The 27,870-nt window shown below is 42.2% G+C and overlaps 1 protein-coding gene across 1 annotated transcript in view; it reads right to left on the bottom strand.

Moving 5' to 3' along the window:
* Positions 1 to 27,870, bottom strand: part of LOC308276328 (store-operated calcium entry regulator STIMATE) — a gene marked incomplete at both ends in the record, with an annotated part of 64,557 nt that overhangs the window by 22,515 nt on the left and 14,172 nt on the right. The gene's annotated exons all lie outside the window — the stretch shown is intronic.

The raw sequence follows: 27,870 nt of genomic DNA, 5'->3' as shown, positions 1-27,870 counted from the left end.
CCAGTAGGAGAACCATTGTGATTTCTAGGTAGGTTTCGGACAAAAAATGAAGAAGACGAGCATAGAATGTGTATGCAGGTTGGCGTCCTGGGGGCAGCCGTGTAGGAACACCTTTGGTGGAATCTGGAATGAATCCAGTTCTTTCTCTCTCATCTCTTTACCCTGGAATATTCCAGTCAAAAGATTTTTTAAAGTTTATTTTCTTAATCAAAGGAAGAACAGTAAGAGTTGCTCCAAATCTAACTTGATAAGGGGGGAAAACAAACTTGGAAAATGTGTCCACCCACTCTGTCCCCTGGAGGGGCCTGCTCCATTTGCCAGGAAATGACACAGGCAGAATCTATGACATTCCAGGGAGAAAAATATAGAGTGCATTAGCCAATGCAGAGGTGAACTCTGCAGCGAGAAAGGAGTGAAAGGGGCTAGGAATGAGGTGTGAACTGTACATGAGAAGGTCCAGAAAGCAAGCCAAGGCTTGAGGAAAGCAAATCAAAGGGCCTCTGCTTTGGAGCTAGGGCCAAGGGCTGCACCTTGGGTGCACAGTGGCTGGGCCCTCTTAGCAGGCTCATTGGGCTGCTGTGCTTAGAGAAGTCCAAAGGGGGCGATGTGGGAGCAGGGAGACAGGTTTACAGCCAGAAGAGTGACCTCCCCCCCAGCCAAAGGAGGGCTGCTTGACCTGGTAACCACAGGAAGAGTAGGGACAAGCAGTCCAATTCTGGCTGTTTCTTAAACACTGAGCTAGAGTGGCTGTGGGGCTCAAGAGGAGAACAGTGGAGAGGCTTTCAGCAGTGGAAATTCACACTTTTCCCACGGAATGGCAGGTTTTTTTGGAGTGTGGTGGTGGGGTACACTAGAGAGACATAGACTGCAGATAAGAAGGGGCTGCTTCCAAGTTCCTCTAGAGGGCGAGGGCAGGGTGAGCCAGGAACCAGGTCCTGGCAGCTGCTTCCTAAGAAGCCACCTGTGAGGCTAACAGTATTCCAGGACAAAAGACCTTTCCTAATTAATACTGTTCCTGCAGAATGGAGATAAGAGGTCCCACCAAGCAGAACCTACCAACCACATATACATTTCTTTCCTGAGGCAAGGGTGGGCAGTGGGCACACTGGGAGGGCAGGCAGGGCTCCACACACCAGAGCTGGAATCAAAGACTGATGGAGCCACCAACAGCCTCATGATAACAAAGCCAAGAAGAGAGTAGGGACTGGCCTGGCAGGCAGACTGCACTCAGGAAACCTGCTTGCTATACAAGTCCCTTCCTGTAGCATCCATGATGTTGGGTGCCAACTGCCTCCAGGCCATGATGGGCTCCAAAGGTTCACAGCCTCTGCATCCATATGAAGACAGGCCACAGGGTCCCATCGCCCTTCAAAAAGAGGCTACAGCCCACACCTGGCAGCACACCATGGTCTTCCTAACAACACACCTCTAGTGCTGAACTGTGCCACCCACTGCTACTTTTGGGTCCAGCAGGTGCTGAAGCATGTTCATACTTTTGGGGAAGAAAGATCCATTACTATTGCTGGCCATGAGGTTGGTGACCAGGGCCTCTGTGAAATGCACCTGCAGCCGAGGATTCAGATAAGGCTTTTCCATGATGACAATAATAACTAAGATAGAAACAAAATGATATTTAGTCAGCAGCTTGTAAATCTGACTTATCATTGCATTTATTTCCATTTCAGTAATAGGCCTGTGAGAGCCACCAACCTGGCATCAAAAGCATAGGACCTTGGGCGGTCCAGCTGCAACCTGACTTCCTTCTACTAGCCCTAGCCTTTCCGTAGCTCAGGGGCCAACCCTAGCAGGAACCCAGGCCTCCCTGACCCTGCTTGCTCCCCTAGTCCTCCCAAGGCTTTCCTTCTTCCTCCTAACTCTTAGAGAAGTTCCTCTCTTGGAACTTTTATCCTGAGGGCTTGCCAGCTTCCACCCCCAGCCCAGGACTCCCAGTGATGCTACTGCTGGCTGGCTGGCCCTTCTGTTGCCCCTGCCAGTCCTGCCTGGGTTAGCCATTTTTCCATAGGATGGAAGTGTACTTGTTCTGGAGCTCCTAACTCTCCTCCCTTCAATTCAACTGTCAATATTCCCTGTTGATTATTCAATTGTCAATATTCCCTGTTGAATATATATATATATATATATATATATATATATATATATATATATATATATATATATATATATTCTTTTCATCTATAAAACCCTGAGTAATATATCCATCTCCTCTAATCTTACTTTTGATTTAAAATACATCTTTCAGAAAAGGAAAATATACAGATAATATAGGAAACCCAGAGTACATTCTTTTAGTGTTTGTATAGGATATCTTTTTTTCTTTTATTTTTATGTAGATCATATTGATAATGTCACACATTCAGACTGTGCTTGGTGCCCTCTCCCACCCATTTCCCCTTCATCCCCTCCCAACAAAGAGTATCCAGGTTAACCATGCTACATTCATACTTTTACACATATTTGAATGTAGCTCCTCCATTAATTAACCTTAGCCTTCTTCATCTCCTACCCTTCCATTTCAGCTTTGCTGAGGTTTCCTCTCCATTATCTGGAGCCCCTCTGGTATTCCTAATACTCCTTAGTTTGGGCATATTAGAGAAAACAGATGTCCCTTCTCTTTATGTGCTTGGCTGATCTCACTTAACATAACGTTCTCCGGGTCTTTCCATCTTCTTGTGAATGCCATTATTTTGTTCTTCTTTATTGCTGAGAATCCCACTGTGTGTATTTTCCATAATTTTGCAATCCATTAATCAGTTGATGGAGATACAGGTTGGGTCCATATTTTGGCTATTACAAATTGTGCTGCTAAGGACATGGGTATGCATACATTACTGTAGTTCTCTGATTTCAACCCCTTTGGAAAGATACCCAGGAGTGGTATAGCCGGATCATATGGTGGATCCATTTCCAGTTTTCTTAGGAATCTCCACATTAATCTCCATAGTGGCTGAACTAGTTTGCACTCTCACCAACAGTGTAAAAGAGTCCCTCTTTCCCCACATCCTCGCCAACATTTGTTGTTATTTGATTTATGTTTGCCACTCTGGGGTTAGATGGAATCTCAGCACAGTTTTGATTTGCATCTCCCTAATGGCTAATGATGTTGAACATCTTTTCATGTATCTATTGGTTATTTGTATCTCTTCTTTTGTGAAGTGTCTATGCAATTCAGCTGCCCATTTCTTGATTAGGTTGTTTCTTTTGCTAGTGTAGAGTTTTTTGAGCTCTTTGTATATTCTGCATATCAGCCCTCTATCAGAGTAGTGGCTGGTAAAGATCTTCTCCCATTCTGTAGGTTTTCACTTTAGGTTATTGATAGTTTCCTTTGATAAGAAGAAACTTTTTAGTTTGATGCCATCCCATTTGTTAATTCTTACTTTAATTTCCTGTACTTTGGAGGTCTTGTTGAGAAAGTTACTGCCTGTGCATATATATTGGAGTGTTGAGCCTATGCTTTCCTCTAATAACTTCACAGTCTCTGGTCTAATTTCCAAGTCTTTGATCCATCTCAGGTTGATTCCTGTGCACGGTGAGAAATATGAATTTAGTTCCATCTTTCTACAAATGGGTAACCAGTTCTTCCAGCACCATTTGTTGAAAAAGCTGTCTTTTCTCCAGTGTATGAGTTTGGCCCCTCTGTCAAAGATTAATTGACTATAGGTGTGTGGGTTTGTTTCTGTATCTTCTATTCTGTTCCACTGGTCTGTATGTCTGTTGTTGTGTCAATACCATGCTGTTTTTACAACTTTTAATCTATAGTATAATTTGAAGTCAGGGATTGTGATGTCTCCTGCATGGTTCTTATTACTGAGGACTGCTTTGGCTATTCTGGGTCTTTTCTTTCTCCATATAAAATTCATGACTTCTGGGTGTGATGGTGCACACTTGTGATCCTTGCACTTGGGAGGTGGAGACAGAAAGATCATGCAGGTTCAAAGCCAGTCTTGCTTGCTTAAGAGACCCTGTTTCCAAATAAAAAAAATATAAAATATGTCTGGGAGTGTAGCCTGGAGGTAGAAGGGTTTCCAGGAACCCCAGTGCCACACACACACACACACACACACACACACACACACACACATATAATATGTATATACGACTGATTTTTCTACATCTATGAAGAATGTCATTGGTATTTTGATGGGAATTGCATTGAATCTGTAGAACACTTTTTGCAGAATGGCCGTTTTGATGATATTTATTCTGCCTATTCATGAGTATGGGAGATCTTTCCATCTTTCAAGGTCTTCTTCAATTTCTTTTTTTAATGTTTTATAGTTTTCAGTGTAGAGGTCTATTAGATTTATTCCTAGGTATTTTATTGGTTTTGAGGTTACAGTGAATGGAATTGTTTCCTTCCTTTCCTCCCCCTCCCCCCCTCCCCCTCCCCTTCCCTTCTTCTCCTTCTCCTTCTCCTTCTCCTTCTTCTTCTTCTTCTTTGGTGGTACTGGGGTTCCTGGAAGCCCTTCTACCTCCGGGCTACACTCCCAGACCTATTTTATATTTTTGAAACAGGGTGTCTTAAGCCAGTGTGGCTGGCTTTGAACCTGCGCGATCCTCCTATCTCTGCCTCCCAAGCGCGGGGATTAAAGCGTATGCCACCATGCCCAGCTTCTTTTTTTTTCTTTTTTTTTTTTTTCAGGTCTGGAGATGGAACCCAGGGGTATTTGACCTCTGAGATACACACCCTACCCTATTTTTTTTTATTCTTTATTTTGAAACAGGGTCTCACTTAGTTGCAGAGGGCCTCACTAAGTAGCTGAGGCTGTCCGCAAACCACTATCCCCCAGTCTCAGCCTCCCAAATGCTGGGATTACAAGTGTGCACTACCACACCCGGCCTCTTTATTTCTTTCATTGTAGATTCATTGTTAGGTGTGTGTGTGTGTGTGTGTGTGTGTGTGTGTGTGTGTGTTACTGGTGGTGGAACCCAGGGGCTTTTCTACCTCTGGGCTATACTCCCAGACCTATTTTATATTTTATTTGGAAATAGGGTCTTACTAAGTTGCTGAGAGCCTAAGTAGCTGAGGCTGGCTTCGAACTTGTGTGATCCTCCTGTCTCAGCCTCCTCCCAAGAGCTGGGATTACAAGCGTGCACCACTATGCCCAGCTTATATAGGATATCTTTTTCAATTTTTTTCTTCCACCTTTATATTCAAGGTAGGCCTATTGTAAGAAGCATATCAGTGAGTTTTCCCCCTAAAATAAACTGGCATTTGTAGTGGGTTGAATGGTGGTCCCCAAATCCCCAAACAACCTTCCAAACCCCTCTGCTCTATATCCCTCCACTTTAAACTCCTAATGACACATACATTTATCAAACTTTACACTCAAGATCAGTACATTTGAGTTTATGCAAATGATATCTCCAAAAAATTAAAACACTCAAAAACTCTTTCATGTCTTTCCAAAGCATTAGAATAAAACTCAGCCTTTTTCTTTAGCCTAGGTCTTAAATGTCGGAGGCCTTGCCCATTCCTCTGACCTCACCCCCATTCACTTCAGCCACGAGGACTTCCTCTCTGCACCCCTGTCCGACAATCCTCCTATCTGCAACACTCTTCTCCCAGATGTCAAATGGCTGGCTCCCCCTTCTCGTCCTATCGGTCACCTCCTCAAAAGCCTCCCCTGATCACAACTACAGGTGCATACTTTCCCCCATTCTTTAACCTCACCTCCCTTTTCCATTCCCTCTACAGCACTCATCTCAAAAATTCTTATGTGTTTGCTTGATTAGCATTTTCTTTCCACTAGGAAAGCTAGCTCTGCAAGGTCAGGAGCTTCTGTTATGTTTGCCCCTGTTTTCCTGGCACTTGGAGCCTGGCTCAGAACAGGTAGCCCTACCAACATCTGTGGAACAAAGGAATTCATTTACTGTCATTCAAGTCAACTATGCAGGTATTTATGAGTTCCATGAATTTTCATGATGGATTACCTCCGAAGAATAGATTGCACAGAGTGTGAAAGGACAAACATCACTTTGGTGTTGGACAAAGGAAGCTACTATTAGGTGCCAGAGGAACCTACCCCTGTCTTTCTTCTTTCTAGCAAGGAAGGATGAAGCAGCCCGTCAGGGTTTCCCTTGCAGAATCAGGTGATCTGGTGTCTAAGGCCAGATCTAAGTGCTTAGGAACAGTTTTAGGTAAAGATTTCACTTTTTTTTTTGCTCAGATGAAGCTCAAATGCTAAGTTAGCCAACGTTAATCCTCCTACATGGAAGTTCAGCCAAAGGCTGAGAGAGAAATGATGGCCTTAAAAAAGCCTAAATTTGACTTCCGGGAAGATGGCGACCGAGAAAAGCGGGGCTTAAGAGCCCCGCTAACAACCAATCTCCATTACCACAAAATCAGCGCCTTTCATAGCCAGAAAACACCATCACCAGAGAAACAAAAAAAATCACCAGGCTCCAGAGAGAAAGCAGACTGAGAACAGAGCTCAGAGCCACAGAGGAGATACACCGGCCTCACGCCCAAGGACGCGGCAGCAGCGCCATACTGCCGGCGGCAGCGGCGAGTTCACCGGACGGCTACAGCAAGCCCAGGTGAGCCGCTGCGGAACAGCCAGGCGGGATTTTTCAGCGCAGGGAGCATCTAAAGCTCCCAGTGGCTGAGCTCAGCACACGCTGCAGGGACTCAGAGTAGAACTCAAAACCAAGAAGAAATAAGCCAGCCTCACGGCCGAGGGCGTGGCAGCGGCGCCATATGCCACTGGCGGCAGCAGCAGCGAATTCACCGAGTCCAGTACAGCTACATCTGCGAACTCAAGAACACTGAGTCAAATTGTGGGACTTGACCCAGTGGGGGAGTGGTGGTGGCAGAGATATCACACCATAGAAGAACGTGCAACCTGGCACGCCCCCATAGTTTAAAGCAGCCTCTATTGACTCCCTGGGTCGGAGACTCTGTGATACAACCCAGTAAAGGAGTAATGGGGTCTGAGATACTACAGACTCGAGATCCAGAGCACCTTAAGTGAAGTCATAGTGACCCAAGGGAAGAACCCAGAGAAGGCACAAACTTCCGAAATCATGGGAAAGAGGAATAACAATGGAGCAATGAATGCCCACAACCCCACAACATCAGAACCCGATAAAACAGAAAATCAGAGATTTCTAGAAGATCAAATCAGGAAAATAACTGTAGAAATAATAGAGGTGCTTCGAAAAGAACTCAGAGAGAGCCAAAAAGAGATAAAGGATGCAATTAATGAAGTAAAGGCCTCAATTCAAAGCACAAACAACCGATTAGACCACATGGAGAACAGAATCTCGCTCTTAGAAGATGATCATTCCAAAAATGAATGCATAGTTTCTAATCTAGAAAAAAATATCCAACAGCAGGAATCTGACATTGAAGAAATATGGGCCCATTTTAAGAGAGCTAACCTAAGAATAATTGGAATAGAGGAGGGAAAAGAAAGTGAAACCAAAGGGATCAACAATCTCTTCAAGGAAGTAACAGCAGAAAATTTTCCAAACATAGAGCAAGAGGTCGATACACAGATCCAGGAAACTTATAGAACTCCCTTTAGACAGGATTGGAGAAGAGGATCCCCACGCCACATAATTGTCAAAATGACCAATGTGGAAGCCAAGCAGAGAATCTTAAAGGCAACAAAAACAAAGAGCCAAGTGACATTCAGAGGCAAACCAATTAGAATCACTCCAGACTTCCCAAACCAAGTCATGAGAGCCAGAAGGGCTTGGAGTAACATATTCCAAACTCTGAAAGAAAACAACTTCCAGCCAAAAATTTCCTACCCAGCAAAACTTTCTATCAAATTAGATGGAAAAATAAGAAGCTTCCATGACAAACAGAAACTGAAGGAATTTATGTCTTCAAAACCAGCGCTAGAGAAAATACTCAAAGAGATTAACTACAAAGAAGAAATAGGTAACACACACCAGAACCAGAGAAACAAGATGTTTCCATCCAACAGACAACTAAGATTGGTTATCTGTGGAGATTCATTATTTATGTTAGTCTTTTACCTATCTCTAAATTGTATTGTTTGCCTTTATTGTTGTTAATTTTTAGGATTTCTAGTTGGAATATTAATATACCTTCAGATATAGCATTTGGAAATATTTTATCCAATTCTATTAGTAACTTTTAACTCTGTTTACATTGTCTTTGGATATATAATATTTTTTTATTTTTTAGGGAGTTTGTATACTCTTCTGTTGCCTGTGCCATTGAAATCATATCCAAGAAATCACTACCAATTTCAATGTTGTGAGGTTTTATGACCCAGATTTTCTTCTAAAAGTTTATAGTCTTAAGATTTATATTTAGGGCTTTTATCTATTTTGAGTTAATACTTGTATATGGGATCAGGTAAGGGTCCAATTTTATTCTTTTCCATGTAATTATTATTTTTCAACAATATTTAAAGATTATTATTTCCTCCACCAAATGTTCATGGAAACCTTGTCAAAAATAACTTGACAATATAGGGAAGAATTTAGCTCTAGGCTTGTATTTAACTCCAATGGTTTATATATCTGCCTTTAGAACAGTACTACACTGTTTCAATTATTGTAGCTTTATATGGTTTGAAATCAGAAAATATATATCTTCTAGCTTTGTTCTTTTTCAAGATCGTTTTGAGTATCTAGAATCCATATTCCATATTAGGATAGATTTTTTCTGAAAAATAAATAAATAAACGTATGATAGTTTCACCTAAAAAAAAGAAAGAAAGAAATATTCTCTGGTAAGAAACAAAGCAAAAAGAAATATTGAAATGTTATCTTTAAGTCATCAAAAGCTTGGTATCAGACAAATGAAACTGTTATGTGAGATTATCATCATTAATATTGGATAAATTGCTATAATACTAGATGTCAACCACTAAGCCAAGCATGGGAAGGAGGGATAGGGAGAGAATGGGGTGGGGATCGGGTGGGGCCTGACTGGGCGATGTGTGCATGTATGTCTACAAAAGTTTGTATCCCACTATGATGTATGAATACAGTGCACCAATAAAAAATTTAAAAAAAGCCTAAATTTGTTGGCAAACAAATATGCTTAATTTTTTAAACATAGGCTACCACAGAGCAATAAGGCAAGAAAAGGAAATCAAAGGAGTACAAATAGGAAAAGAAGAAATCAAACTTTCACTATTTGCAGGTGACATGATACTATATTTAGAAAACCCAACAAACTCAACCAGAAGGCTTATAGAACTGATCAACAAATCCAGCAAAGTGTCTGGATACAAAATCAATCTTAAAAAATCAGAAGCTTTCCTGTACACCAACCATAAATCCACTGAAAACAAAATTCAGAAAACACTTCAATTCAGGCTCTCCCACCAAAAAAAAAAAAAAAAAAAACTTAGGAATAAACTTAACCAAGGAGGTAAAAGAGCTCTACAAAGAAAATTATAAAACATTGGAAAAAGAAATCAAAGAAGATCTTAGAAGATGGAAAGATCTTCCATGTTCATGGATTGGCAGAATAAATATCATTAAAATGGCCATCCTTCCAAAAGTGATCTACAGATTTAACGCAATGCCCATTAAACTACCAAGATCATTCCTCACAGACATAGAAAAATCAGTCCTTAAATTTATTTGGAATAACAAAAAGCCCAGAATAGCCAAATTAGTTCTCGGCAACAAAAACCATGCAGGAAGAATCACAATACCTGACTTTAAACTATACTACAAAGCCATTGTAATAAAAACAGCATGGTACTGGCACAAAAGCAGATACATAGACCAATGGAGCAGAATAGAAGACCCAGAAACAAGTTCACACACTTTCAGCCAATTGATTTTTGACAAATGAGCCAAAAGCATACATTGGAAAAAAGCCTGTTCAACAAATGGTGTTGGCAAAACTGGTTAACTATATGCAGAAAATTGGAAATTAATCCCACTTTCTCACCTTGCACAAGAGTCAATTCAAGATGGATCAAAGACTTGGAAATCAAACCAGAGACCTTGAAGCTCCTTGAAGAGGGCATAGGTCCAACACTACAACACATAGACACAGATAAACACTTTCTCAACAAGACCCCAAAGGCACAACAAATTAAAAGGCGAATTAATACGTGGGCATGCATGAAACTGAATAGTTTCTGTTCAGCAAAGGAAACTATCAAGAACCTCAACCGAGAGCCAACAGAATGGGAGAAGATTTTTGCCACCTACACCTCCTATAGAGGACTAATATCTAGAATATACAGAGAAACTCAACACTAAAAAAACAAATAATTCAATAAAAAAATGGCAAGCGAACTAAATAGGCACTTCACAAAAGAAGAAATTCAAATGGCCAATAAATGTATGAAGAAATGCTCAACATCATTGGCAATCAGAGAGATGCAAATCAAAACTACCCTGAGATCTCACCTAACTCCAACTAGAATGGCAATCATTCAAAACACAAACAACAACAGATGCTGGCAAGGATGTGGAGAAGTGGGAACTCTAAAACATTGTTGGTGGGATTGCAAATTAGTGCAACCACTTTGGAAAACAGTATGAAGAATCCTCAGAAGAATGGAAACAAATCTACCATTTGATCCAGCAATACCACTTCTGGGAATCTACCTAAAAGAAAGGAAACCAAATTACCAAACTAATGCATGTGTATCTATGTTCATAGGTGCACAATTCACCATAGCCAAACTATGGAACCAGCCAAGATGTCCATCAACAGATGAATGGATTACAAAACTGTGGGATATGTACACAATGGAATTTTACTCAGCCATTAAAAAAAACTCAATTACATCAATTTCAGGGAAATGGATGGAACTGGAGGACATTATGCTAAGCAAGATTAGTCAGTCACAAAAAATAAGAAATTGGATGCTTTCCCTCATATGTGAAAGCTAAGGAGAAATGGGCCATAGGAGGAAGTCTAGATGAAAAAGGAAATCCTATAGAGGAGCAAACAAGACAACTTAAATGAGGGGATGGGAGGGGGGAAGAAGGAAATTCTCTAAAACACACAATGTACTTAAACATATCAAAGTCAGCCACTAAGCCAAGCAAGGAAAGGAGGGATGGGGAGGGAATGGGGTGGGAATTGGGTAGGGGCTAAATGGGTGATATGTATATCCACACAAGTTTTTTACCCCAATATGATGTATGAATATAATGCACCAATAAAAAATAAAAAAAACACATAGGCTACCATGAAGCCACTGCTTCCCCACGGGCAGGGCTTTGGTGCTGGCTGCTAACAAGAACAATCCCAGGAGGAATGAGGGGTACGGTCCCTGTGCACATCTCATATGGATTCTGTTTGATAGAAAGAAATATGAATGGCTGATAAATGCACAAGAAGATATGAAACCTTGATAACACTTATTTTAAAAATGGAAACTAGCTATTGTTTTCACTCAGATTAGCAGAGATTAAAACACCTGATGAAGCAGGTGGTGGTGGAAAAGCAAATTGTACAACCACTTGGTAAATGAGAGGAAGTGGATTTGTGATCCTGGTACAAAGAACCACCCAGGTGAAAGGGTGTTACACTGTTGTCAGGGTGTCCTTGGTGACCTGAGCTTTCTGGGACCCAGGGATGCTGCTTCGACACCTGGGTGTGAGTGTGAATGTGATAGGGTAAAGCCTCCAGGATACAGTCTGATGTGAGAACCAGGAGGAGCTGGAGACCTGCTAATACTTCCTTCTCTTCCTTCTTTCCTATGTCCTTCCCTTTTTTTCCTTGGTACTGGGGATTGAACCCAAGGCCTCACACATGCCTGGCTCTCACCACTGGTAAATTTGATGGCTATAAGTTATACCTCAAAGCTGTTCAAAAAGTGAGGTAGGAAGCTGGGCATGGTGGCACACGCTTGTAATCCCAGTACTTGGGAGGCTGAGACAGGAGGATTGCGCAGGTTTGAAGCCAGCCTCAGCTACTTAGTGAGGCTCTCAGCAACTTAGTGAGACCCTGTTTCCAAATAAAATAGAAAATAGGTCTGGGAGTATAGCCCGAAGGTAGAAAGCTTCTGGGTTCCATCCCTAGCACCAAAAACAAACAAACAAAAAAAAGCAAGTTACCAAAAAGAAATGTGTAGTGTGAGCCTATTTTTATTTTAAAAAGAAAGACATTTACATACAGAAATTTGGAGGCATACACCATATACACAATAAACTGTTAAGCCTGGTTAATCTCTCTAGAATATGAAGTTATAATAAACTTTCAGTTTTTGTGCTGCATATTTTCATTAATATTACTTTTTTAGTAAGAGAAAAATATATATAGGTCTTTGCTGCTAAAAGCAATAATTAAAAATAACTAGCCAGGTATGGTGGCACATGCCTGTAATTCCAGTACTTTGGAGGCTGAGACAGGAGGATCGCAAGTTTGAGGTCAGCATGGAGAAACTTAAGACTCTGATTAGGAAAATAGAAAAAAAGGTCTAGGGTAGAATACTCCTGTTTCAAAAGAGAAAGAGAGGAAAAAAAAGAAGACTAAATTACTATTTTGTACAAAGGGTAATTAATAGCTTTCCTTAAAACCTGACTCATGTAGGACAGTTTCTTCTGAGAGAAGTGTCCAGCAAGGACGAACTGATGGGAGGTGAAAAGAGGTGAAAAGCAGGTTTCTTGAGCCTACCATGAATCCCTACTCAGGCAAGTCTAGAATCAGTGCCGTGCTGTTAATCCTGTGCACACAAGCTCCAGTGCCCTGTTCTCCAAGCCAAGTTCCCTTCTCACCCCATGCTAACAGGCACAAATAGAATAAAATGTTTATTGTGTGTTTCCATTTTTAAGGATTCCCCATTTTCACTGCCTTTAAAAATTAGGCAACCAACAATCTTATCTGTATTAGATAGAAACCTTTGACTGTAAAATGTTTTATTAAAAATACTTCAAGTTGAGCAAGGCAATGCATGCTTCTAATTACCAGTACTTGAGAGGCTGAGATGGGGATTGCAGGTTCACAGCCAACCTCAGCAACTTAGTGAGACTGTTTCCAAATAAAAAATAAAATAGGGCTGGGGGTGTAGCTCGGAGGTAGAATTCCCCTGGGTCCAATTTCACATACACACACACACACACACACACACACACACACACACACACCCCTAGCAGAAGGCATATAACAATCAAAATCAGAAAAGAGAAAACAAAAAAGCAATCCAGAAGATTAATAAAATAAAAAGCTGGTGTTTTGAAAGGATAAACAAGACTGACAAACCTTTAGCCAACCTGACAGAGAAAACAGACCCAAACCTTAAGGATAAGAGATGAAAATGGAGCTATTACCATAGAGAATGTGAAAATACAGAACATTATGAGGAGCTATTTTTAAACTTATACTACAATAAATTAGAAAACAGAGGAAACTAACAAATTCTTGGACACTTGCAATTTGCCTAAACTGAACTAAAAGGACAGAGAAAACCTAAACAGACCAATAGGAAGCAAAGAGAGCAAACCAGCAATAAAGGTCTCCCATCAAAAAAAAAGTCCAGGCCCAGATGGAGTCTATACGCTGAATTCTATTATACCTTCACAGAAGAACTAACTCCAATGATCTTCAAATTCCATGAAATGGAAAAGGAAGAGCCAGGAGTGGTGGCACACTCTTGTAATCCTAGCATTCAGGAGGCCAAGACAGGAGGATTGCAGTTTGCAGCCAGCCTCAACTATATAGGGAGGCCCTCTGCAACTCAGTGAGACCCTGTCTCAAAAATAAAGAATAAAAAATAGGGCTGGGGTGTGTGTGTGTGTAGCTCAGAGGTAGAATGCCCCTGGGTTCCATCCTCACTAATGCAAAAACAAAACAAAACACAACAAAAAACCAAACAAAAAAAGAGAGAAAGAAAGAAATAGAAAAGGAAGAAAAACTACTAAACTCATTCTATGAAGCCAGCATCATCTTAATCCCCAAACTAAATAAAGATACAAGAAAAGAAAGTTACAGATTATTATCATTGGTAAACACAGATGCAAACATTCTCAATAAAATATTAGCGATTCACATTAAAAACTACACCAAGAACATTGTTCATCATGACCAAGTAGGCTTTATCCCAAGCAAGCAAGGCTGGTTCAACATATGCAAATCAATAAATGTAATTCACCACAGTAATAGAGCTAAGCACAAGAATCACATTACCTCAATAGATGCAGAAAAAGCATTTGACAAAATCCAAACACCCTTTCATGATAAAAATGCTGAGGAAATTAGGAATAGAAGAAACCTACCTCCACATGATAAATGCTATATATGATAAAACCAAAGCTGGAATCATTATAAATAGGGAAAAATTGACAGAATTTCCTTTAAGATCAGGAACAAGACAAAGATGCCCACTGTCACTACTCTATTCAAATGGTACTCGAATCTCTAGCCTCAGCAATAATGACAGGAGAAAGGAATGAAAGGAATACAAATAGGGAAAGAAGAACTGAAACTATCTTTGTTTCTAATGACATGATCCTTTACATAGAAGATACAATGAACTCATCTAGAAGACTACTAGAGGTCATACATAGTTTCAGCAAAGTATCAGGAAACAAAATGAACCTACAAAAATCATTAGCATTCCTTTATACCAATCATGAATCTACTGAAAAAGAAATGCAGAAAACAATTCCATTCACAATAATCTCAAAAGATTAAATACTTAAGAATAAATCTAACCAAGAAGGTGAAAGACTTCTAATATGAAGAATATAAATCACTAAAGAAAGAAATTGAAGAAGAGTTTAGAAAATGTAAAGACTATTCACTCTTGGATAGGCAGAATAAATATAATCAAAATGGCTGGGCATGTTGGCACATGCTTGTAATCCCCACGCTTGGGAGACAGAGACAGGAGAATTGCGCTGGTTCGAAGCCAGCCTCGCTGGTTTAAGAGACCCTGTTTCCAAACAAAAATATAAAATAGGTCTGGGAGTGTATTCAGGAGGTAGAAGGGTTTCCAGGAACCCCTGTACCACCAAAAAAAAAAAAAAAAAATATATATATATATATATATATATATATATATATATAATTAAAATGGCCATTCTTCCAAAAGCAATTTATATATTCAACGCAATTCCTATCAAAATACCATCATCATTTTTCACAGACATAATGAAGCCAGTTATAAAATTTATTTGGGAAAAAAATCCCAGAATAGCCAAAACAATTCTCAGCAATAAGAACCATGCTAGAGGCATCACAATACCAGACTTCAAATTATACTATAAAGTGACAGCAGTAAAAAAACAGAACAGTATTGGCATAAAAACAGGCAAATAGACCAATGGAACAGAATAAAAAACTCAGAAACAAAGCCTTATATCTATGATCAGTTGATTTTTAACGAAGGCATCAAAGACATACCCTGGAGAAAGGACAACAAACGGTTCTGGGAAAGCTGGCTGTCTATATGTAGAAAACTGGAATTAAACCCTAACCTCTCACCCTGCACAAAAGTCAACTTGAGATGACTAGAAAGACCTAGAAATTAGACCAGAAGCTTTGGAACTGCTAGAAGAGGGCATAGGACCAACACTTCAACATACTGTTAAAGGTAGAAATTTCCTCAATAAGATTCCAAAAGCTCAAGAAATTTAAACAAGAATTAATGAACGGGATAGCATTAAACTAAAAAGCTTCTGCACAGCAAAGGAAATTACCAAGAATCTACAGAGAAAGCCTACAGAATGGGAGATCTTCACCATTTACCCATCAAACAAATGTGTCTAGACTATACAATGAGCTTAAAAAGAATTAACATTAGCCAGCTGTGGTGGCACACGCTTGTAATCCCAGCATTCGGGAGGCTGAGACCGGAGGATCATGGTTTGTGGATAGCCTCAGCTACTTAGTGAGGCCCTCTACAACTTAGTGAGACTCTGTTTCAAAATAAAGAATAAAAAATAGGGCAGGAGGTATAGCTCAGAGGTGGAATGCCCCTGGGTTCCATCCCCAGACCTGCAACAACAACAACAACAACAACACAACAACAACAACAACGTATTAAAAAATATTTAAGCCGGGCATGGTGATGCACGCTTGTAATCCCAGAGCTTGGGAGGCTGAGACAGGAGGATCGCACAGGTTCGAAGCCAGCCTCAGCTACCTAGAGAGAGGCTCTCAGCAACTTAGTGAGACCCTGTTTCCAAATAAAGTATAAAATAGTCTGGGAGTATAGCCCGGAGGTAGAAAAGCCCTGGGTTCCATCCCCAGTATGACCATAAAAAAAAAAAAAAAAAAAAAACAGAACTGAACAGTCTTTTCAAAAGAAGTACAACAAAATTAAAACTATATGGCGATTTCACCTGACTCCAGTGAGAATGGCATCAACAAAAACAAATAATAATAAGTGCTGGAGAAGTTTTGGGGAAATAGAAACACTATTATACTGTTGGTAGGACTGCCAACTAGTACAGCCACTACGGAGATCAGTGTGAAAGTTCCTCAGAAGACTGGGAATGGAACCACCATACCACCCAGTGATAGCGCTCCTGGGCATCTTCCCAAAGGAGATGAAATCAGAATGTTATAATAATACTTGCATATCCATATTTACAGCAGCTCAATTTACAATAGCCAAATTATGGAACTACCTAGGTATCCATGAAAAGATGAATGGATCACAAAACTTTGGAATATACACACAATGGAATTTTACTCAGCCATAAAGAGGAACAAGATCTCACTTTTTCCAAGAAAATGGATGGAACTCACTATCATACTGAGCAAGCATGGCCAGTCTCAAGAAATTAGCAGCTATATGTTTTCTCTTATATGTAGAAGCTAGAGAGATATTTAGAAATGAGAGCAACACCAGATAGACAGCAGAGACTCCAGGAGAGTAACTGAGGGGGATGAGGGATGGGATCTGAAGTCATGAAGAGTGTAACAGCAGAAATGATGCTATGAATGTATACAGAACTACCAATGCCAATGTCAAAGGTATGCATGGAAAAGGCGGAGGGACCCAGTGAGGAGGGCACCAAGAACTAAGTACATGTATCTTTCTGACGCTCTATACCCCAATATCATGTAAAATCTACAATGCACCAAATTAAAAAAAATGTTTCAAACTCATCAAACTTTTAGAAAAAGGCATGATGTTAGAGTCTGAGCTTCTCAGTGGTGACATGTACAACCCTGGTCAACAACACATAGAAGCTGAATCCCCAACTCAGGCAGCAGACATTATTTATCTCTGTTTCCTATGGTGGTTGGAGCCTCCCACCCCCCAAGTTACAGAGTGATAAGCTGCAAATCACAGGCTGGATTTCCACCCAGGAACCTCAGGCTCCAACATAACTCCATTTGCTTTATCACAGTCCACGCTTGGCAGGGGCAGGCACATAACAGGTGTGTGTGGGGAACTTGTGATGTCGTATTTACCCTGAATCTCAAAATGAAGGGTAAGGTTTGGGGTCCCCGTGCTGAATTAAGCAAAGAAGCCAAAGGGCTTGATGCAAAATTGTCACATTTGACTGGGTCACTCAACTCTCTAGGAGAAAACCCCTAATTCAGTGTGTTTCACTCATAAAGATGATTCCACTTGCCCTCTTATCATCTTTGGTCACACACTGTCAGTGCCATTCCCTGGAAGTGGTGAAGTGGCCACCAGCCACCCATTCCTCATCCAGTGGCCCTTGTGAGCAGACAGGCTCCTGGGAGCAGCTGGCTCAGCTGGGATGCAGTGTGAGGCTGACTGACAAGGACAGATTCACCCCAACTGGTCTCAAACAGACCCTGCTTCACCTTCAGTGAAGCAAACAGCCCCAATCTACTGCCTATGCCCACTATGCATTCAGCTGGGTTCCCGTGAGGATTCCTGAAACATCCTCATCAGATAAATTATTGTCAATATCAGTTAATACCAATGGCTCTCGGTACATAACACAAACAGACTCATTCATTCCTCCCTCATTCTAGGAGGCAAATAGAATCTTCTTAATTTTCAGATGAAGAAACTGATGCTTGGAACAATTAAGGAATTTGCTGAAATGCTCTAGGCAGCAAGAGGTGAGGTCAGGATCAGAACCCAGGCCCTCCACTGGCCAGGAAGCAGCTTTGGGACTGAGGCTCACCTCTGCTACCACCCTTAGCTTGTGAAACTCAGACCTCTATGTGTAATCTAGATGGCACTGCCAAGTCATGAAGAGCCTCTAAGAGAAAATGTAAACCCATATGTAAAAACAATTCCAGAAGGTGGCTATGATCTATAATACAAGCATGATACAAAACTTTAGGATGTGTGGTAAGAAGTTGACATAGGTCTTTAAGCAGTTAAAAGTGAAATATTTTTAGTCACTGAAGTTCACTGGTATAGGGAAGAAGGCACATTGCTCTGACAAGTCCTGCCTATGGATCCGGTGCCACGGCCCTTAGAGCAGCTCAGGCTCTTGGGCAACCGTGCATCTGTTCTGTCAGCGGGAGTAGGCAGAGAAACACCTCACAGCTCCCATGAGTGTGCAACATCTTTCCACCATTACCACATGCTCCAGCTGCTGCTCCAGGCTCTGTGCACTGGGCTACTGTGGCCAAGGAGCACAGCCTTAGCCAAAAGTGTTGATTCATAGGTGGGAAGAATTATCTTTTCTGATGACATAGTCTAGAACAATCTCCATGTTCAAGTCAATAGGTATGTGCTATGATAGGTGCACAGAAATAAAAGCAAGACTGGGTGAGGTAAGAACAAAGGCCTGGGAGGCAGGACACCTGGGTTTACCCCTCACTTAGTCTCTGACCTTCTTGATGGGAAGATTCAGACAAGCCACTCAATCCCTCTAGTTCTACCTGCACATGGAACCTTGGATTAAGCCATCTGTATTTTTCCAATGCTTGTGTGTGTGTGTGTGTGTGTGTGTGTGTGTGTGTGTGAGAGGGGGGGGAGGGAGGGGTAGGTACGTAGGTACTGGGGCACTCTACTTCTGAGCTACACCCTTTGCCCTATTTTATTTTATTTTTTTGTGGGTGTAGGGATAGAACCCAGGGGCATTCGAACTCTGAGCTACACTCCTTGCCCTACTATTTATTTATTTATTTATTTATTTATTTATTTATTTATTTATTTATTTATTTTTGGTGATACTGGGGTTCCTGGAAACCCTTCTACCTCTGGGCTACACTCCCAGACCTATTTTTATATTTTTATTTGGAAACAGGGTCTCTTAAGTCAGCAAGCCTGGCTTCGAATCTGCGTGATCCTCCTGTCTCTACCTCCTAAGCGCGGGGATTACAAGCATGCACCACCATGCCCGGCTTTTATTCTTTTATTTTTTGAAACAGCATCTCACTAAGTTGCGGAGGGCCTAGCTGAGGCTGTCCACGAACTGAGATCTCCACCTCCCGAATGCTGGGATTACAAGCATGAGCCACCATACCCAGCTCCTATTTTATTTTTTAATTGAAAACAGGATCCCACTAAGTTGTGGAGGGCCTCACTAAAGTTGCTGAGTCTGGCAGAGAACCTTCGAGACTCCTGTCCCAGCCTTCGAGTACTTACAAGCATACGCCACCACGCCTGGTTTTGTATTTTTCCAATTCTAATAACTAATGATGTGGTGGGAACTGTCTTATCTCCCCTGGACCATCTGCTGGGAAAGCCAGTCAGCAAAGATGAGCCTTAGTGGGTTAAAATGCACTCAGCATCCACCCTGCACCAGGCACTTTGTCCTTTATCCCGTGTGTGTGTGTGTGTGTGTGTGTGTGTGTGTGTGTGTGTGTGTGTTTTGTGGTACTGGGGGTGGAACCCAGAGATTTTTCTAACTCCGGAATATACTCCCAGACCTTTTTTATACTTTATTTGGAAACAGGGTCTAAGTTGCTGAGAGCCTCACTAAGCATCTGAGGCTGGCTTTGAACCTGTGCAATTCTCCTGTCTCAGCCTCCCAAGAGCTGGGATTACAAGCATGTGCCACCATGCCCGGCTCCTTTATCCCTTTTAGTTCTCACAATAACCCATCAAGACAGATAATTACCTCTTCTATTTGAGGACAAGAAACAATCTCAGAGGAATCAAGTCATGTGGGATGAAGTCACACAGCACTGGAAAAACTATCATCATGTGGCATGGTAGTCACAAGGGCCAGGATCAAAATTGAGGCAGTCTAAGCCGATCACCAGACAATACCACCGCAATACCCTGGTCTCTGCAGTCATGGTTGTCCCACCTCTGTTCCCCAGTCTCTTGAGCCCTCTCTTTGGATGACAAACACTTGTCTACCTGATATTCAAGGAGCCTCCCTAAATGCACTTGTGTCCTGAAAGCACTGAGCAGAAACATCTGCATTGTTTTTAAAAAAAAAAAAAAAAACACAAATCTAAAAAAGCACACATCTAAAGCTAAGAGAAAATGGCCTGTTAGGAAGCTCCCTCATGAAGCCAAAGAACAGCCAGGCATGGTGCACATGCCTGTAATTCCTGGATCTCACTCAGGAAACTGAGGTACTCCTCCCACATCCTCCATCACAAATTCAAGGCTAGCTTGAGACTATGTCTCAAAAAATAACAGATAGATAGATAGATAGGGCTAGGATGTAGCTCAGTGATGAGTGCTTGCCTAGCATGTATGAGGCTGAGTTCAATCCCCAGTACTGGGATGGAGGAAAAGTCACAGACAAGTCCAAATTCAGAGGACCATCCCTTGAGTTTCAGAAGACCACATATAATCTTCTCAACAATGAGAGCCACACTACCTTCAGAGGGACTGTGGGATTGCCAACAGCCTGGTAAACCCCTCTGCTATGTAGGTGAGCATCCTTTGACTCAGTGAGGGCTCCACACATTCATCTAATCAAAACACTTTCTGGAGAAACACTGGGCTGTACTTTACAATTTTACCGATAGGAGCATCCTTAGTAGAACAATTATGGAAAACCAGCTCTGGACACTGGAGTTATACAATGACATTTAAGACCATTCCCTGGTTCCTCAGCCTAGTGAGGTCAGCACTCAAGAGGCTTCTCTTTTCAAACAATACAATTTGTACCAGAATCTGAACACAAAAGAAGCAAAAGAACTCATGTCCTTGCACCCCAAAGCTGGGAGTCAGGTGGCAATAGGCAGGGCCGAAGACAGCAGCCAACAAAGACAACTTCACAGTAACAATCAGACCCCAAGGCAGCCGGGGACCATAGATGAAGAAGAAACCATCAGCCTGCTCGACCAGCAGCAGGAATCCTGTCCAGATGGTCTGATGAAATTTCAGACACATTTCAGGTTCCTCTCACAGCTATTTCCCCATCTTTTCTACCAAGGAAGAGCAGGTGGGATGGGAGGGAGAAGGTGTACACTATTACAGGAGGATATACAATGTCAGTGCAGGCACAGGCTGTGGAGGAAAGCAGCATCTCAGTCCCAGCAGGGTTTTGCTAAGCTCTCAGCAACTCACTTTGGTTGTCTCTTTACCTGGACACCTCAATTTCTCCTTCCATGAAGATACTGGGAAATTCCCATCATGTGGATGGTGGTTGTGAGAAGCAATCTAAACTGTTTCTGCATCCTTTGTTTTGTGAATAACCCAAAGGACTAAGGCTAAGCAGACAACTTGGTGGAAGAGCAAGTCAAAAAGGAGATCTGCCTTCCAGCCTCCTTCCTTAGGGCTATGAACCCCAGCTGCATGCAGTGAGGGGAAGCCACCCCAAATAGGTAGGGTTTTAGAGAGGAGCTAGCTGGGTAACATCTTTGGGGTTGTCTCACAACTTGTTTTCCTTGGTTCCAACCTTCCTAAATGTTTAGATTGTACATAAAACCAGGCCCCAAAGATGAGCATGCCTGGTTATGCTAATTCTCCTGTGAAACAGGCCCACCCATGCCAGCTCCCACCTACAAAGGCTAGGCACATGCATGAGAAAGAAAGGGAGGTGCAGGGCCGGCACATCAGACTCAGACTCTCCAACCAGGCAAGAGTCCTGGTCAGCGTGTATCCTTTGCCCTTGCTCTTCAACCCAGCTCTCTGTAAGAGACTTGGCTAAGCTCTTTTACACCTGATGCTATCTATGTAAGAGGAGCCAGACCTGGGTGGGCAGGTACAGGACAAGAAAAGCAGAACAAAAACACACTGTCAAGAAATGACTAAACAATTTGCTCTAAGAGTCAGGAATGGTTATTGCATCTAAGCACATTGTAGGGACAGGGGAAAGAACTACTAGGAATATTCATGGCAGAGACCAAAGTCAAGCTCCCCACTGTGCAGAAGCTAGGAGCAGTTGAAAGAGAGCTCATGGGATTTCAGTACCTTTGAAAGAGGGAAGAAAAGGAAGATCCATCAAGTGCCTCCTTACTAAAAATGGACTGAAACAAAGCCATACAATGGAGAAGACTGAGAGTGCATCAAGTCATGTGCACAGAATTAGCAGGCTCCATTTCAATCACTAGCCCTTGTCTGATTCGAGCATGTCACACAAAGGCTCATTACACAACATATACAGTCTAGATGTGTTTTTAATTAGTGTGAATTATTAAAAATTCAGATTTCCTACCTGTTAATACATGCTGTGAGCCACCAGGTAGGCTTGCTGAAGAGAAGGAAAATATAAAAATAGGACAAATTTCCTGAGACTGAAGAAGCAGCCAACTCATGAGCTAGATGAGATGTTTGCACTTGTCTCTGTGCCTGCTGAAACCACCTTGAAGAACACAGGACCAGTGACACTACAAGATGAAATCTAATCACCAAGCTCTTTCTTTTTTTTCCTTTCTTCTTCTTCTCTTTTTTTTTTTTTTTTATGATACTGGGGATTGAACCCAGGGGCATTCTATCGCCAAGCTATATTTATATTTGAAATGGTCTTGCTAAATTGCTGAGGCTAGCTCTGAACATGTGAGCCTCCTGTTTCAACTTCCCAAATCCTGGGATTATAGAAGTGTACCTCCACACTTGTCTTAGCTCTCACCTTTCTACCTATATGCAGATATATCAGAATCAGCTCACTTCTAACATCAGATGTGTGGTGGGCTTTTCTGCATGGTTCTCAGCTTATAACTAACTCCCTTCCCAAGGAAGGCCAGAAAAACTAGAATTTCTCTTCCCCAAAGCAGGGCAGTCCTAGCAAATAAGCAGTTCCATAGCGGCAGACATCAATTTGACTAAATTCTTTTTTTGTGTGTGTGTGTGCTACTGGGGGATGGAACCCAGGGGATTTCTACCTCCAGGCTACACCCCACCCAGCCCTATTTTATAATTTATTTGGAAACAGGGTCTTACTAAGTTGCTCTCACTAAGTTGCCTTACTGAGTAGCCGAAGCTGGCTTTGAACCTGTGTGATCCTCCTGTCTCAGCCTCCCAAGTGCTGGAGACAGCATCAGAACCCACAAGCTCAAGTCTTAGTTCCCAAGACTAGTCCCCCTCACCACCTTAGATGCCAGCATTCCATTGTGGGTCCCACAAATCTTATTATAAGAATTGTTACAAGGGATACAGATGAAGAGATGGGTAGGGTGAGGTATGGGAGGAAGTCATGAGCTGAGAACCATGGGGGAAAGCCTGGGCTACACGTCTGATGTCAGAAGTGAGCTGTGTTGTGAGTGTGGTAGGAGAAGTGGAGGTTTGTTTTCAATATAGGCATGAAGGCTTGTTTTTAAGCTACATGCTAGACACTAAGGTGTGACTTTTCTGGGATGTCAACTGAATGTCCAGGTGCTCAACAAGGTCTCTCTACTATCACTGTAAAGAACTCCACTGACTCCCAGCCCTGGAAATGGCTACACTTATAACTTCCTAGTAGCTGTTCTTTGCTCTGCTTCACATGTTTCACCCCAACAACATAGATGAGTGGTCACCAAACGCTCCAGGAGCCCCTGAAAAGTCTGGTGTTCAATGTCTGGAAAGAGCTGTTTCATATATTTTGGCCTGTTTTCTATTTCTAGTTGCTTATAGAAGAAGGGCAAGCCCTACACTAACTACACCTTCACAGACAAAAGCCTCTTTTTTTTTTTTTTTGGTGGTACTGGGGTTCCTGGAAACCTTCTACCTCCGGGCTGCACTCCCAGACCTATTTTTATACTTTTTTATTTGGAAACAGGGTCTCTTAAGCCAGCGCATCTGGCTTCAAACCTGCACGATCCTCCTGTCTCCGCCCCCCAAGTGCAGGGATTACAAGTGTGCGCCACCACACCCGGCCAAAAAGCCTCTTAATATACCTTGCATAGGCTAAAGTGTCAAATATATGCACACAGTAAAGATTCTTTTGGCTTCAACACCAAACCCTACTGGATTCTCAAAATGAAAATCTGTTGACTTCTCCCCAATCCATCTGTCATGCCTTAGAAAAGACCACACTGATGCTCAGTGACAAAACAAGTGGGTCAGGGGCAGTGGGAGCCAAATGCTGACGATTCACCCCCGGAGGAGACGGGAGGCCCACAGAAGTTAGGAAGCAGGGTTGTGTGCCACACAGCACACATGTATATTGCACACAGTAATCAGGCATGGGGGAGAGCCAAGCCCAGTGCTAGAGAAGATCCACTTTTGTGTGTGTGTGTGGTAGTGGGGATGGAACCCAGGGCATTCTACCTCTGAGCTACAGCCCCAACCCCATTTTTTTAATTTAATTTTTTTTTAAATTTTGAAACAGGGTCTCACTGAGTTGCAAAGGGCCTTACTAAGTAGCTGAGGCTGTCCGCCAACTGCGATCCTCCGGTCTCAGCCTCCCGAATGCTTTTCAATTCCAGTTTTGTCACTTAGTGGTCACAGGCCCAGACAAGTCAACCTCTTGGAACCGTAGATTTTCCAGTGTATAAAAGGCTAATGAGTCCTCACTTCACAGAGCTAATACAAGGAGTAAAGGAGTGACCATATGCGAAGCACCTAGAAGACCCATCACACAATGACCATTTTCAGTGTCCTTACACAGAAGTTAACAGATCAAAGCCACCAAAGCACCCTCAATTTCCAATCATGGCCCCAACCTCCCAACCAGGAGACTTTACCAGGAACAGTGAAAACAGATTTTTATATTTAGTCTCCAAACATCTCCCTGGTGCTGGGGGTGTAGCTCAATGGTAAAGTACTTGCCTAGGCAAAGCCCTGGACTGGGTTCAATCGCAGCACTGAAAGAACAAACAACAAAAAAACTCCTTGTAAATTATTATTATTATTATTATTATTATTATTATTAGTAGTAGTAGTAGTAGTAGTAGTAGTACTGGTACTGGGGATGGAACCCAGAAGCATTCGACCTCCGAGCTACACCCCCTGCCCTATTTTTATTCTTTATTTTGAAACAGGGTCTCACTGAGTTGCAGAGGGCCTCACTAAGTAGCTGAGGCTGTCCATGAACCACAATCCTCCTGTTTCAGCCTCCCAAATATTGGGATTACAAGTGTACACCACATGCCTGGCTTATAAATTACTTTATTAATTGCAAACTGTAACCTCACAGCCACCTTACCTAAGTTATCAAAGAACCAACACCAAGTGCCTCAGCGTATTACACACTGAGGAGGCCACAATATCACTCACACAGACACTTTGCCAAAAACATACCCTGGATGGAATCACAAGAAAACATCAGACAAAACCATTCTACAAAATCTCTGACAGAAAGAGACAACAAAAGGCTGAGAAACTATGCCAGATGAAAGCAAAATTGAGAGAGATGGGAACTAAATGTAAAGTGTGACCCTTGGACCAGGAAAAAAATACTTATGATAGTATTTGGTTGAATGATGAAATATGAACATGCATTGTGGATGGATGACATACTGTTAAATTTCCTGAATTTTTCCCATTGTATTATACTATATATGAGAACAACTGTATCCTTAGAAAATGCATGCTAGGCGGGTGTGGTGGCGCATGCTTGTAATCCCAGCACTTGGGAGGCTGAGACAGGAGGATCGCACATATTCAAAGCCAGCCTCAGCTACTTAGTGAGGCTCTCAGCAACTTAGTGAGACCCTGTTTCCAAATAAAGTATAAAATAGGTCTGGGAGTAAAGCCCGGAGGTAAAAAGCCCTAGGTTCCATCCCTGATACCAGAAAAAAAAAAAAAAAGAAAAGAAAAGAAAATGTGCTGGGCATGGTGGTGCACACTTGTAATTCTTGCACTTGGGAGGTGGAGACAGGAGGATTGTGCAGGTTCGAAGCCAGTCTCGCTGGCTTAAGACACCCTGTTTCCAAATAAAAATATAAAAAAAACATAGGCCTGGGAGTGTAGCCCCAAAGTAGAAGCATTTCCAGGAACCCCAGTACCACCACCAAAAAAAAAAAAAAATAAAAGAAAGAAAGAAAAAAAGAAAGAAAGAAAGAAAGAAAGAAAGAAAGAAAGAAAAGGAAATTCATGTTGAAGTATTTAGTACACATTTAGAAAAGGGAAAGATCCCATTCTCCTCTAATTCCCCAACACTACACTGCTCAGAAGCAGACTTGACTCGATCTGGACCACTTTCCTGACCACAATGTGTTCTACCATGGGCCACACAGGCCTGGCAGGCTGGCCAGGCCCAGGCACAAAGACAGGCAATGTTAGGCAGGGACAGACTGAGTATCCTACAGCTTTCAAAGGAGAAGAACATGGGCTGAGGTAGTTAGGGGAGTTTCTTGGAAGATGGTTAAGTGGGGGAACAAGGGCTAGGGGAAGAGGCAAGAATGGAGTTGACAGGTACAGAGGCTATCAGCAAGGCAGCCCTAGGCATCTTGCTGCACTCCAGCTTTGGATAACAAGGAGGCTCTGCTTGAGCCAGGCTTCAGGTAGACCAGGGTAACTGCACTGTCTATAATGCAGGAAGAGCTCGCAAGAGGACAGGCACAAGGCACCTAGTACCACCTTAATTTAGGCTAAGAAGACCCCCCCCCCACCAACACCACAGCAGGGCTCAGCAGTTCCCCTCCCTTCATGCCCTTAGGCCTCACATTATCCCAAGACCACAACCCAGCCTGAGCTATTGTCCACAGAGGCCTGGCCAGAGAACTTTCATTATGGTAGAGTGAGATCCCACTGTAAAATGGCTGCCCCCAGATTACTTCCTGTCCCTAGTAGTGACACTTGAACTCAGCTCCACAACAAAACTGCAGCATGCACGATGGATGTTTCCTGAAGACTTTTCCCTATTAGGATATTAGTAAATTAATTAATTAATTAATTATTTATTTATTTTGGTGGTACTGGGGTTCCTGGAAGCCCTTCTACCTCCGGGCTACACTCCCAGACCTATTTTATATTTTTGAAACAGGGTCTCTTACACCAGCGCGGCTGGCTTCGAACCTGCGCGATCCTCCTGTCTCCGCCTCCCAAGCGCGGGGATTACAAGCGTGCGCCACCACGCCCGGCTAAATTATTTATTTTATTAGTAAATTTTTTATTTTATTTTATTAGTAAATTATTATTTAAACATACACTGAACAAAATCAATATGTAATCTGCTGACAGGCAATTTAAAACATTCCTATTTAACTTCATATACAAGATACGATTTCTTTCTCTCAGTAACAAATGGAATTTTTTGTTTTTGCAAAGCTATCTGAGTATCAAATTATATTTACAGAAAAGAATTAGGTGTCCCTACACCATATATGCAGGATGCCAACACACATCTCTTCTCTCTAGCCCATCCCATTTTGCGCCAGAGCTTGGACCTGAATGAGGGTAGCCACGGCAAGAGCAGACCTGAAATGTGTAATATGCTGCTTCAGAAACCCAACGGAGAAGCCAGAAAGTGAGGCAGTTTCAGGCATGACACATGCTTGTTAAAATGTGCGTGTGTGTGTGTGTCAGGGGGGTTCTGGGGATGGAACTCTTCTACCTCCAGGCTATACTCCCAGACCTATTTTATATTTTATTTGGAAACAGGGTCTCTTAAGCCAGTGAGGCTGGCTTCGAATCTACGTGATCCTCCTGTCTCCGCCTCCCAAGCGTGGGGATTACAAGCGTGCGCCATCACGCTCGGCTAAAATGTGCTCTTACTGGACCTTCCTCT

The sequence above is a fragment of the Muscardinus avellanarius genome, assembly GCF_963383645.1.
Source record: "Muscardinus avellanarius genome assembly, chromosome: 18".
Taxonomy (NCBI): domain Eukaryota; kingdom Metazoa; phylum Chordata; class Mammalia; order Rodentia; family Gliridae; genus Muscardinus; species Muscardinus avellanarius.
This window is presented reverse-complemented; position numbering and strand designations above follow the sequence as displayed.